Below are 14,065 nucleotides of genomic sequence, written 5' to 3' on the forward strand. Positions count from 1 at the left end.
CCCATGGTATTGCCTATTCCAATCCAACCCCATGGTATTGTCTATTCCAAGCCAACCCCATGGTATTGTCTATTCCAATCCAACCCCATGGTATTGTCTATTCCAATCCAACCCCATGGTATTGTCTATTCCAATCCAACCCCATGGTATTGTCTATTCCAATCCAACCCCATGGTATTGTCTATTCCAATCCAACCCCATGGTATTGTCTATTCCAATCCAACCCCATGGTATTGTCTATTCCAATCCAACCCCATGGTATTGTCTATTCCAATCCAACCCCATGGTATTGTCTATTCCAATCCAAGCCAACCCCATGGTATTGTCTATTCCAATCCAACCCCATGGTATTGTCTATTCAATCCAACCCCATGGTATTGTCTATTCCAATCCAACCCCATGGTATTGTCTATTCCAATCCAACCCCATGGTATTGTCTATTCCAACAAGCCAACCCCATGGTATTGTCTATTCCAATCCAACCCCATGGTATTGTCTATTCCAATCCAACCCCATGGTATTGTCTATTCCAAGCCAACCCCATGGTATTGTCTATTCCAATCCAACCCCATGGTATTGTCTATTCCAATCCAACCCCATGGTATTGTCTATTCCAATCCAACCCCATGGTATTGTCTATTCCAATCCAACCCCATGGTATTGTCTATTCCAATCCAACCCCATGGTATTGTCTATTCCAATCCAACCCCATGGTATTGTCTATTCCAATCCAACCCCATGGTATTGTCTATTCCAATCCAACCCCATGGTATTGTCTATTCCAAGCCAACCCCATGGTATTGTCTATTTCCAATCCAACCCCATGGTATTGTCTATTCCAATCCAACCCCATGGTATTGTCTATTCCAAGCCAACCCCATGGTATTGTCTATTCCAATCCAACCCCATGGTATTGTCTATTCCAAGCCAACCCCATGGTATTGTCTATTCCAATCCAACCCCATGGTATTGTCTATTCCAATCCAACCCCATGGTATTGTCTATTCCAAGCCAACCCCATGGTATTGTCTATTCCAATCCAACCCCATGGTATTGTCTATTCCAATCTAACCCCATGGTATTGTCTATTCCAATCCAACCCCATGGTATTGTCTATTCCAATCCAACCCCATGGTATTGTCTATTCCAATCCAAGCCAACCCCATGGTATTGTCTATTCCAATCCAACCCCATGGTATTGTCTATTCCAATCCAAGCCAACCCCATGGTATTGTCTATTCCAATCCAAGCCAACCCCATGGTATTGTCTATTCCAATCCAACCCCATGGTATTGTCTATTATTCCAAGCCAACCCCATGGTATTGTCTATTCCAATCCAATCCAACCCCATGGTATTGTCTATTCCAATCCAACCCCATGGTATTGTCTATTCCAATCCAACCCCATGGTATTGTCTATTCCAATCCAACCCCATGGTATTGTCTATTCCAATCCAACCCCATGGTATTGTCTATTCCAATCCAATCCAACCCCATGGTATTGTCTATTCCAATCCAACCCCATGGTATTGTCTATTCCAATCCAACCCCATGGTATTGTCTATTCCAAGCCAACCCCATGGTATTGTCTATTCCAATCCAACCCCATGGTATTGTCTATTCCAATCCAACCCCATGGTATTGTCTATTCCAATCCAACCCCATGGTATTGTCTATTCCAATCCAACCCCATGGTATTGTCTATTCCAAGCCAACCCCATGGTATTGTCTATTCCAATCCAACCCCATGGTATTGTCTATTCCAAGCCAACCCCATGGTATTGTCTATTCCAATCCAATCCAACCCCATGGTATTGTCTATTCCAATCCAACCCCATGGTATTGTCTATTCAATCCAACCCCATGGTATTGTCTATTCCAAGCCAACCCCATGGTATTGTCTATTCCAAGCCAACCCCATGGTATTGTCTATTTCCAATCCAACCCCATGGTATTGTCTATTCCAATCCAACCCCATGGTATTGTCTATTCCAATCCAACCCCATGGTATTGTCTATTCCAAGCCAACCCCATGGTATTGTCTATTCCAAGCCAACCCCATGGTATTGTCTATTCCAATCCAACCCCATGGTATTGTCTATTCCAATCCAATCCAACCCCATGGTATTGTCTATTCCAATCCAACCCCATGGTATTGTCTATTCCAATCCAACCCCATGGTATTGTCTATTCCAATCCAACCCCATGGTATTGTCTATTCCAATCCAATCCAACCCCATGGTATTGTCTATTCCAATCCAACCCCATGGTATTGTCTATTCCAATCCAACCCCATGGTATTGTCTATTCCAATCCAACCCCATGGTATTGTCTATTCCAATCCAACCCCATGGTATTGTCTATTCCAATCCAACCCCATGGTATTGTCTATTCCAATCCAACCCCATGGTATTGTCTATTCCAATCCAACCCCATGGTATTGTCTATTCCAAGCCAACCCCATGGTCTATTCAAGCCAACCCCATGGTATTGTATATTCCAATCCAACCCCATGGTATTGTCTATTCCAATCCAACCCCATGGTATTGTCTATTCCAATCCAACCCCATGGTATTGTCTATTCCAATCCAACCCCATGGTATTGTCTATTCCAAGCCAACCCCATGGTATTGTCTATTCCAATCCAACCCCATGGTATTGTCTATTCCAATCCAACCCCATGGTATTGTCTATTCCAATCCAATCCAACCCCATGGTATTGTCTATTCCAATCCAACCCCATGGTATTGTCTATTCCAATCCAACCCCATGGTATTGTCTATTCCAATCCAACCCCATGGTATTGTCTATTCCAATCCAACCCCATGGTATTGTCTATTCCAAGCCAACCCCATGGTATTGTCTATTCCAAGCCAACCCCATGGTATTGTCTATTCCAATCCAACCCCATGGTATTGTCTATTCCATCCAACCCCATGGTATTGTCTATTCCAATCCAACCCCATGGTATTGTCTATTCCAAGCCAACCCCACGGTATTGTCTATTCCAAGCCAACCCCATGGTATTGTCTATTCCAATCCAACCCCATGGTATTGTCTATTCCAAGCCAACCCCATGGTATTGTCTATTCCAAGCCAACCCCATGGTATTGTCTTTCCAAGCCAACCCCATGGTATTGTCTATTCCAATCCAACCCCATGGTATTGTCTATTCCAATCCAACCCCATGGTATTGTCTATTCCAAGCCAACCCCATGGTATTGTCTATTCCAATCCAACCCCATGGTATTGTCTATTCCAATCCAACCCCATGGTATTGTCTATTCCAAGCCAACCCCATGGTATTGTCTATTCCAAGCCAACCCCATGGTATTGTCTATTCCAATCCAACCCCATGGTATTGTCTATTCCAAGCCAACCCCATGGTATTGTCTATTCCAAGCCAACCCCATGGTATTGTCTATTCCAATCCAACCCCATGGTATTGTCTATTCCAAGCCAACCCCATGGTATTGTCTATTCTAATCAAGCCAACCCCATGGTATTGTCTATTCCAATCCAACCCCATGGTATTGTCTATTCCAATCCAACCCCATGGTATTGTCTATTCCAATCCAACCCCATGGTATTGTCTATTCCAAGCCAACCCCATGGTATTGTCTATTCCAAGCCAACCCCATGGTATTGTCTATTCCAATTCAACCCCATGGTATTGTCTATTCCAAGCCAACCCCATGGTATTGTCTATTCCAATTCAACCCCATGGTATTGTCTATTCCAAGCCAACCCCATGGTATTGTCTATTCCAATCCAACCCCATGGTATTGTCTATTCCAAGCCAACCCCATGGTATTGTCTATTCCAATCCAACCCCATGGTATTGTCTATTCCAATCCAACCCCATGGTATTGTCTATTCCAATCCAAGCCAACCCCATGGTATTGTCTATTCCAATCCAACCCCATGGTATTGTCTATTCCAATCCAACCCCATGGTATTGTCTATTCCAATCCAACCCCATGGTATTGTCTATTCCAATCCAACCCCATGGTATTGTCTATTCCAAGCCAACCCCATGGTATTGTCTATTCCAAGCCAACCCCATGTTATTGTCTATTCCAATCCAACCCCATGGTATTGTCTATTCCAAGCCAACCCCATGGTATTGTCTATTCCAATCCAACCCCATGGTATTGTCTATTCCAACCCAACCCCATGGTATTGTCTATTCCAATCCAACCCCATGGTATTGTCTATTCCAATCCAACCCCATGGTATTGTCTATTCCAAGCCAACCCCATGGTATTGTCTATTCCAATCCAACCCCATGGTATTGTCTATTCCAAGCCAACCCCATGGTATTGTCTATTCCAAGCCAACCCCATGGTATTGTCTATTCCAAGCCAACCCCATGGTATTGTCTATTCCAATCCAACCCCATGGTATTGTCTATTCCAATCCAACCCCATGGTATTGTCTATTCCAATCCAACCCCATGGTATTGTCTATTCCAATCCAACCCCATGGTATTGTCTATTCCAAGCCAACCCCATGGTATTGTCTATTCCAATGACTGATGACTGATACATTCTACACCACCCAGAGACATGACTGATACATTCTACACCACCCAGAGACATGACTGATACATTCTACACCACCCAGAGACATGACTGATACATTCTACACCACCCAGAGACATGACTGATATATTCTACACCACCCAGAGACATGACTGATACATTCTACACCACCCAGAGACATGACTGATATATTCTACACCACCCAGAGACATGACTGATATATACTACACCACCCAGAGACATGACTGATATATTCTACACCACCCAGAGACATGACTGATACATTCTACACCACCCAGAGACATGACTGATATATTCTACACCACCCAGAGACATGACTGATATATTCTACACCACCCAGAGACATGACTGATACATTCTACACCACCCAGAGACATGACTGATACATTCTACACCACCCAGGGACATGACTGATACATTCTACACCACCCAGAGACATGACTGATACATTCTACACCACCCAGAGACATGACTGATACATTCCACACCACCCAGAGACATTCTACACCACCCAGAGACATTCTACACCACCCAGAGACATTCTACACCACCCAGAGACATGACGGATACATTCTACACCACCCAGAGACATGACTGATACATTCCACACCACCCAGAGACATGACTGATACATTCTACACCACCCAGAGACATGACTGATACATTCTACACCACCCAGAGACATGACTGATATATTCTACACCACCCAGAGACATGACTGATATATTCTACACCACCCAGAGACATGACTGATACATTCTACACCACCCAGAGACATGACTGATACATTCTACACCACCCAGGGACATGACTGATACATTCTACACCACCCAGAGACATGACTGATACATTCTACACCACCCAGAGACATGACTGATACATTCCACACCACCCAGAGACATTCTACACCACCCAGAGACATTCTACACCACCCAGAGACATTCTACACCACCCAGAGACATGACTGATACATTCTACACCACCCAGAGACATGACTGATACATTCTACACCACCCAGAGACATGACTGATATATTCTACACCACCCAGAGACATGACTGATACATTCTACACCACCCAGAGACATGACTGATACAATCTACACCACCCAGAGACATGACTGATATATTCTACACCACCCAGAGACATGACTGATATATTCTACACCACCCAGAGACATTCTACACCACCCAGAGACATTCTACACCACCCAGAGACATTCTACACCACCCAGAGACATGACTGATACATTCTACACCACCCAGAGACATGACTGATACATTCTACACCACCCAGAGACATGACTGATACATTCTACACCACCCAGAAACATGACTGATACATTCTACACCACCCAGAGACATGACTGATACATTCTACACCACCCAGAGACATGACTGATACATTCTACACCACCCAGAGACATTCTACACCACCCAGAGACATGACTGATACATTCTACACCACCCAGAGACATGACGGATACATTCTACACCACCCAGAGACATGACTGATACATTCTACACCACCCAGAGACATTCTACACCACCCAGAGACATGACTGATACATTCTACACCACCCAGAGACATGACTGATACATTCTACACCACCCAGAGACATGACTGATACATTCTACACCACCCAGAGACATTCTACACCACCCAGAGACATGACTGATACATTCTACACCACCCAGAGACATTCTACACCACCCAGAGACATGACTGATACATTCTACACCACCCAGAGACATTCTACACCACCCAGAGACATGACTGATACATTCTACACCACCCAGAGACATGACTGATACATTCTACACCACCCAGAGACATTCTACACCACCCAGAGACATGACTGATACATTCTACACCACCCAGAGACATTCTACACCACCCAGAGACATGACTGATACATTCTACACCACCCAGAGACATGACTGATACATTCTACACCACCCAGAGACATGACTGATACATTCTACACCACCCAGAGACATGACTGATACATTCTACACCACCCAGAGACATGACTGATATATTCTACACCACCCAGAGACATTCTACACCACCCAGAGACATTCTACACCACCCAGAGACATTCTACACCACCCAGAAACATGACTGATACATTCTACACCACCCAGAGACATGACTGATATATTCTACACCACCCAGAGACATGACTGATACATTCTACACCACCCAGAAACATGACTGATACATTCTACACCACCCAGAGACATGACTGATACATTCTACACCACCCAGAGACATGCCTGATACATTCTACACCACCCAGAGACATTCTACACCACCCAGAGACATGACTGATACATTCTACACCACCCAGAGACATGACGGATACATTCTACACCACCCAGAGACATGACTGATACATTCTACACCACCCAGAGACATGACTGATATATTCTACACCACCCAGAGACATGACTGATACATTCTACACCACCCAGAGACATGACTGATACATTCTACACCACCCAGAGACATGACTGATACATTCTACACCACCCAGAGACATTCTACACCACCCAGAGACATGACGGATACAATCTACACCACCCAGAGACATTCTACACCACCCAGAGACATGCCTGATACATTCTACACCACCCAGACATGAGACATTCTACACCACCCAGAGACATGACGGATACATTCTACACCACCCAGAGACATGACTGATATATTCTACACCACCCAGAGACATTCTACACCACCCAGAGACATGACTGATACATTCTACACCACCCAGAGACATTCTACACCACCCAGAGACATGACTGATACATTCTACACCACCCAGAGACATTCTACACCACCCAGAGACATGACTGATACATTCTACACCACCCAGAGACATGACTGATATATTCTACACCACCCAGAGACATTCTACACCACCCAGAGACATGACTGATATATTCTACACCACCCAGAGACATGACTGATATATTCTACACCACCCAGAGACATTCTACACCACCCAGAGACATTCTACACCACCCAGAGACATTCTACACCACCCAGAGACATGACTGATATATTCTACACCACCCAGAGACATGACTGATATATTCTACACCACCCAGAGACATGACTGACTGATACATTCTACACCACCCAGAGACATGACTGATACATTCTACACCACCCAGAGACATGACTGATACATTCTACACCACCCAGAGACATGACTGATACATTCTACACCACCCAGAGACATTCTACACCACCCAGAGACATGACTGATACATTCTACACCACCCAGAGACATGACTGATACATTCTACACCACCCAGAGACATGACTGATACATTCTACACCACCCAGAGACATGACTGATACATTCTACACCACCCAGAGACATGACTGATACATTCTACACCACCCAGAGACATGACTGATATATTCTACACCACCCAGAGACATGACTGATACATTCTACACCACCCAGAGACATTCTACACCACCCAGAGACATTCTACACCACCCAGAGACATTCTACACCACCCAGAGACATGACTGAGACATTCTACACCACCCAGAGACATGACTGATACATTCTACACCACCCAGAGACATTCTACACCACCCAGAGACATTCTACACCACCCAGAGACATTCTACACCACCCAGAGACATTCTACACCACCCAGAGACATGACGGATACATTCTACACCACCCAGAGACATTCGACACCACCCAGGGACATTCTACACCACCCAGAGACATTCTACACCACCCAGAGACATGACTGATACATTCTACACCACCCAGAGACATGACTGATACATTCTACACCACCCAGAGACATGACTGATACATTCTACATCACCCAGAGACATGACTGATACATTCTACACCACCCAGAGACATTCTACACCACCCAGAGACATTCTACACCACCCAGAGACATTCTACACCACCCAGAGACATTCTACACCACCCAGAGACATGACTGATACATTCTACACCACCCAGAGACATTCTACACCACCCAGAGACATTCTACACCAGGCTTTTAGATACAATCTACACCAGGCGTTTACACACATACAGCATTACACACACACACTCACTCACCGCTGGGCATGAGTTCGATGACCAGTTTTGGGAAGGCGATGTTGGAGCAGCCCACCTCCGCTCCACACACCCTCACACACTCCTCTGGGTCCACACACCCCACCGAGTCTGGAACACACAGTTATTACCCTGGTTTTAATGTCTAGGATTATTACACACACCATTATTACCCTGGTTATAATGTCTATGATTATTACACACCATTATTACCCTGGTTATAATGTCTATGATTATTACACACCATTATTACCCTGGTTATAATGTCTATGATTATTACACACCATTATTACCCTGGTTATAATGTCTATGATTATTACACACACCATTATTACCCTGGTTATAATGTCTATGATTATTACACACCATTATTACCCTGGTTATAATGTCTAGGATTATTACACACCATTATTACCCTGGTTATAATGTCTAGGATTATTACACACCATTATTACCCTGGTTATAATGTCTATGATTATTACACACCATTATTATTACCCTGGTTATAATGTCTATGATTATTACACACCATTATTACCCTGGTTATAATGTCTATGATTATTACACCATTATTACCCTGGTTATAATGTCTATGATTATTACACACCATTATTACCCTGGTTATAATGTCTATGATTATTACACACCATTATTACCCTGGTTATAATGTCTATGATTATTACACACCATTATTACCCTGGTTATAATGTCTATGATTATTACACACCATTATTACCCTGGTTATAATGTCTAGATTATTACACACCATTATTACCCTGGTTATAATGTCTATGATTATTACACACAATTATTATTACCTGGTTATAATGTCTATGATTATTACACACCATTATTACCCTGGTTATAATGTCTAGGATTATTACACACCATTATTACCCTGGTTATAATGTCTATTATTATTACACACCATTATTATTACCCTGGTTATAATGTCTATGATTATTACACACCATTATTACCCTGGTTATAATGTCTATGATTATTACACACCATTATTACACACCATTATTACCCTGGTTATAATGTCTATGATTATTACACACCATTATTACACACCATTATTACCCTGGTTATAATGTCTATGATTATTACACACCATTATTACCCTGGTTATAATGTCTAGGATTATTACACACAACATTATTACCCTGGTTATAATGTCTATGATTATTACACACCATTATTACCCTGGTTATAATGTCTATGATTATTACACCATTATTACCCTGGTTATAATGTCTATGATTATTACACACCATTATTACCCTGGTTATAATGTCTATGATTATTACACACCATTATTACCCTGGTTATAATGTCTAGGATTATTACACACCATTATTATTACCCTGGTTATAATGTCTATGATTATTACACACCATTATTACCCTGGTTATAATGTCTATGATTATTACACACCATTATTACCCTGGTTATAATGTCTATGATTATTACACACCATTATTACCCTGGTTATAATGTCTATGATTATTACACACCATTATTACCCTGGTTATAATGTCTATGATTATTACACACCATTATTACCCTGGTTATAATGTCTATGATTATTACACACCATTATTATTACCCTGGTTATAATGTCTATGATTATTACACACCATTATTACCCTGGTTATAATGTCTATGATTATTACACACCATTATTATTACCCTGGTTATAATGTCTATGATTATTACACACCATTATTACCCTGGTTATAATGTCTAGGATTATTACACACCATTATTACCCTGGTTATAATGTCTATGATTATTACACACCATTATTACCCTGGTTATAATGTCTATGATTATTACACACCATTATTACCCTGGTTATAATGTCTATGATTATTACACACCATTATTACCCTGGTTATAATGTCTATGATTATTACACACCATTATTACCCTGGTTATAATGTCTATGATTATTACACACCATTATTACCCTGGTTATAATGTCTATGATTATTACACACCATTATTACCCTGGTTATAATGTCTATGATTTTCACCTCCAGGGGGCGCCCTATTAGGCTTTGATGCAGTACCGGCCCCTGTATCTACTTTTGTTTACTTTTTTATTAGACCACTCGCATAACAGCTCCCCTCCTTTGTAAAGGACACCAGCAGTATGGTCTCAGAACAGCTCCCCTCCTAAAGGACACCAGCAGTATGATCTCAGAACAGCTCCCCTTCTAAAGGACACCAGCAGTATGATCTCAGAACAGCTCCCCTCCTTTGTAAAGGACACCAGCAGTATGGTCTCAGAACAGCTCCCCTCCTAAAGGACACCAGCAGTATGGTCTCAGAACAGCTCCCCTCCTAAAGGACACCAGCAGTATGGTCTCAGAACAGCTCCCCTCCTAAAGGACACCAGCAGTATGGTCTCAGAACAGCTCCCCTCCTAAAGGACACCAGCAGTATGGTCTCAGAACAGCTCCCCTCCTAAAGGACACCAGCAGTATGATCTCAGAACAGCTCCCTCCTAAAGGACACCAGCAGTATGGTCTCAGAACAGCTCCCTCCTTTGTAAAGGACACCAGCAGTATGGTCTCAGAACAGCTCCTCCTAAATGACACCAGCAGTATGATCTCAGAACAGCTCCCTCCTAAAGGACACCAGCAGTATGGTCTCAGACCAGCTCCCCTCCTAAAGGACACCAGCAGTATGGTCTCAGAACAGCTCCCCTCCTAAAGGACACCAGCAGTATCTCAGAACAGCTCCCTCCTAAAGGACACCAGCAGTATGGTCTCAGAACAGCTCCCCTCCTAAAGGACACCAGCAGTATGGTCTCAGACCAGCTCCTCCTAAAGGACACCAGCAGTATGGTCTCAGAACAGCTCCTCCTAAAGGAAACCAGCAGTATGGTCTCAGAACAGCTCCCCTCCTAAAGGACACCAGCAGTATGGTCTCAGAACAGCTCCCCTCCTAAAGGACACCAGCAGTATGATCTCAGAACAGCTCCCCTCCTAAAGGACACCAGCAGTATGGTCTCAGACCAGCTCCCTCCTAAAGGACACCAGCAGTATGATCTCAGAACAGCTCCCTCCTAAAGGACACCAGCAGTATGATCTCTATCGTTGAATCTCTTGATCCTCTCCCTGAGAATACCTTGTTAGTTACTTTTGATGTTGAGTCGTTATACATTTTTCTTCTGCAACGTGAACCTAATGAACTACCTTCCAGTCCCTGCATTATCACTTTGGCTGAAGTTGTACTCACTCATAACTATTTCATGTTTCTGCATGATTTCTTTATTCAGGCGAAGGGTACTGCTATGGGATTCCCCATGGCTCCTAACTATGCTAATTTGTAATGTGGTTTACATGGAGAAACAGTCTATCTCTCTAAAATGTTTCTTGCCTCACATCAATCATTATTTGGAAACTGTATGTTGATGATATTTTTGTGATGCCAAACAGCTCCAGGCGTTCCATGCTTTTCTTAACTCCTGTTCTGAACATTTGAGATTTACTATGCAATCTGACACACGTCAAATCAGTTTCCTTGATCTTCTGATCGAAGATAATGTTTTATACACTGATCGTAACAGTTTATTGGGGGCTGATAGTTGTCACCAGCTTCCCCTTGAAAAATAGTTTGCCCTACGGCCAATTCTGTGAATCAAAAAGAATTTGCATTCTTGTGTTCTAACAATCAGACAATCAGATTTCGACAGAAATATGGCTGGGCTGAAAGTTCAAGGAGAGGGGCTACAAGTTCAGTCATGACCTTGTTTAAGTCTCGCAAAAATACTCATTCTTGTGTTCCTGCTATTCAAAAGACTCATTCTTGTGTTCTAACTGCTAAGCTATTCAAAGAGACTCATTCCAACTACTCGCTCAAAAAAGACTCATTCTTGTGTTCTCAAAGAGACTCATTCTTGTGTTCTAACTAAAAAGAGACTCATTCTTGTGACTCGCTATTCAAAAAGACTCATTCTTGTGTTCTAAACTCGCTATTCAAAGAGACTCATTCTTGTGTTCTAACTACGCTATTCAAAGAGACTCATTCTTGTATTCTAACTACTCGCTATTCAAAAGACTCATTCTTGGCTATTCAAAAAGACTCATTCTTGGGCTATTCAAAAGACTCATTCTTGTATTCTAACTACTCGCTATTCAAAGAGACTCATTCTTGTATTCTAAACTCGCTATTCAAAAAGACTCATTCTTGTATTCTAACTACCCGCTATTCAAAAAGACTCATTCTTGTATTCTAACTACTCGCTATTCAAAAAGACTCATTCTTGTATTCTAACTACTCGCTATTCAAAAAGACTCATTCTTGTATTCTAACTACTCGCTATTCAAAAAGACTCATTCTTGTATTCTAACTACTCGCTATTCAAAAAGACTCATTCTTGTATTCTAACTACTCGCTATTCAAAGAGACTCATTCTTGTATTCTAACTACTCGCTATTCAAAAAGACTCATTCTTGTATTCTAACTACTCGCTATTCAAAAAGACTCATTCTTGTATTCTAACTATCCGCTATTCAAAAGACTCATTCTTGTATTCTAACTACTCGCTATTCAAAAAGACTCATTCTTGTATTCTAACTTCGCTATTCAAAAAGACTAATTATTGTATTCTAACTACTCTATTCAAAAAGACTCATTCTTGTATTCTAACTACTATTCGACTCATTCTTGTGTTCTAATTCTATTCAAAAGACTACTCGCTATTCAAAAAAGACTAATTATTGTATTCTAACTACTCGCTATTCAAAGAGACTCATTCTTGTATTCTAACTACTCGCTATTCAAAAGACTAATTATTGTATTCTAACTAGCTATTCAAAGAGACTCATTCTTGTATTCTATCTGTATTCCTAACTACTCGCTATTCAAAGAGACTCATTCTTGTATTCTAATTATTGTATTCTAACTACTCGCTATTCAAAGAAAAAGACTCATTCTTGTATTCTAACTACCCGCTATTCAAAAAGACTCATTCTTGTGTTCTAACTATCCGCTATTCAAAAAGACTCATTCTTGTATTCTAACTTCGCTATTCAAAGAGACTCATTCTTGTGTTCTAACTACTCGCTATTCAAAAAGACTCATTCTTGTATTCTAACTACTCGCTATTCAAAAAGACTCATTCTTGTATTCTAACTACCCGCTATTCAAAGAGACTCATTCTTGTATTCTAACTATCCGCTATTCAAAAAGACTCATTCTTGTATTCTAACTACTCGCTATTCAAAAAGACTCATTCTTGTGTTCTAACTACTCGCTATTCAAAAAGACTCATTCTTGTATTCTAACTACTCGCTATTCAAAAAGACTCATTCTTGTATTCTAACTACTCGCTATTCAAAAAGACTCATTCTTGTATTCTAACTACCCGCTATTCA

At 41.7% G+C, this 14,065-nt stretch overlaps 1 pseudogene; it reads right to left on the bottom strand.

Annotated features, from left to right (window-relative positions):
• Nucleotides 1–14,065, bottom strand: part of LOC127921222 (sodium/glucose cotransporter 5-like) — a 90,087-nt pseudogene that overhangs the window by 22,218 nt on the left and 53,804 nt on the right.

Source organism: Oncorhynchus keta, unplaced genomic scaffold (genome assembly GCF_023373465.1).
Source record: "Oncorhynchus keta strain PuntledgeMale-10-30-2019 unplaced genomic scaffold, Oket_V2 Un_contig_2177_pilon_pilon, whole genome shotgun sequence".
In the NCBI taxonomy this organism is placed as follows: Eukaryota; Metazoa; Chordata; class Actinopteri; order Salmoniformes; family Salmonidae; genus Oncorhynchus; species Oncorhynchus keta.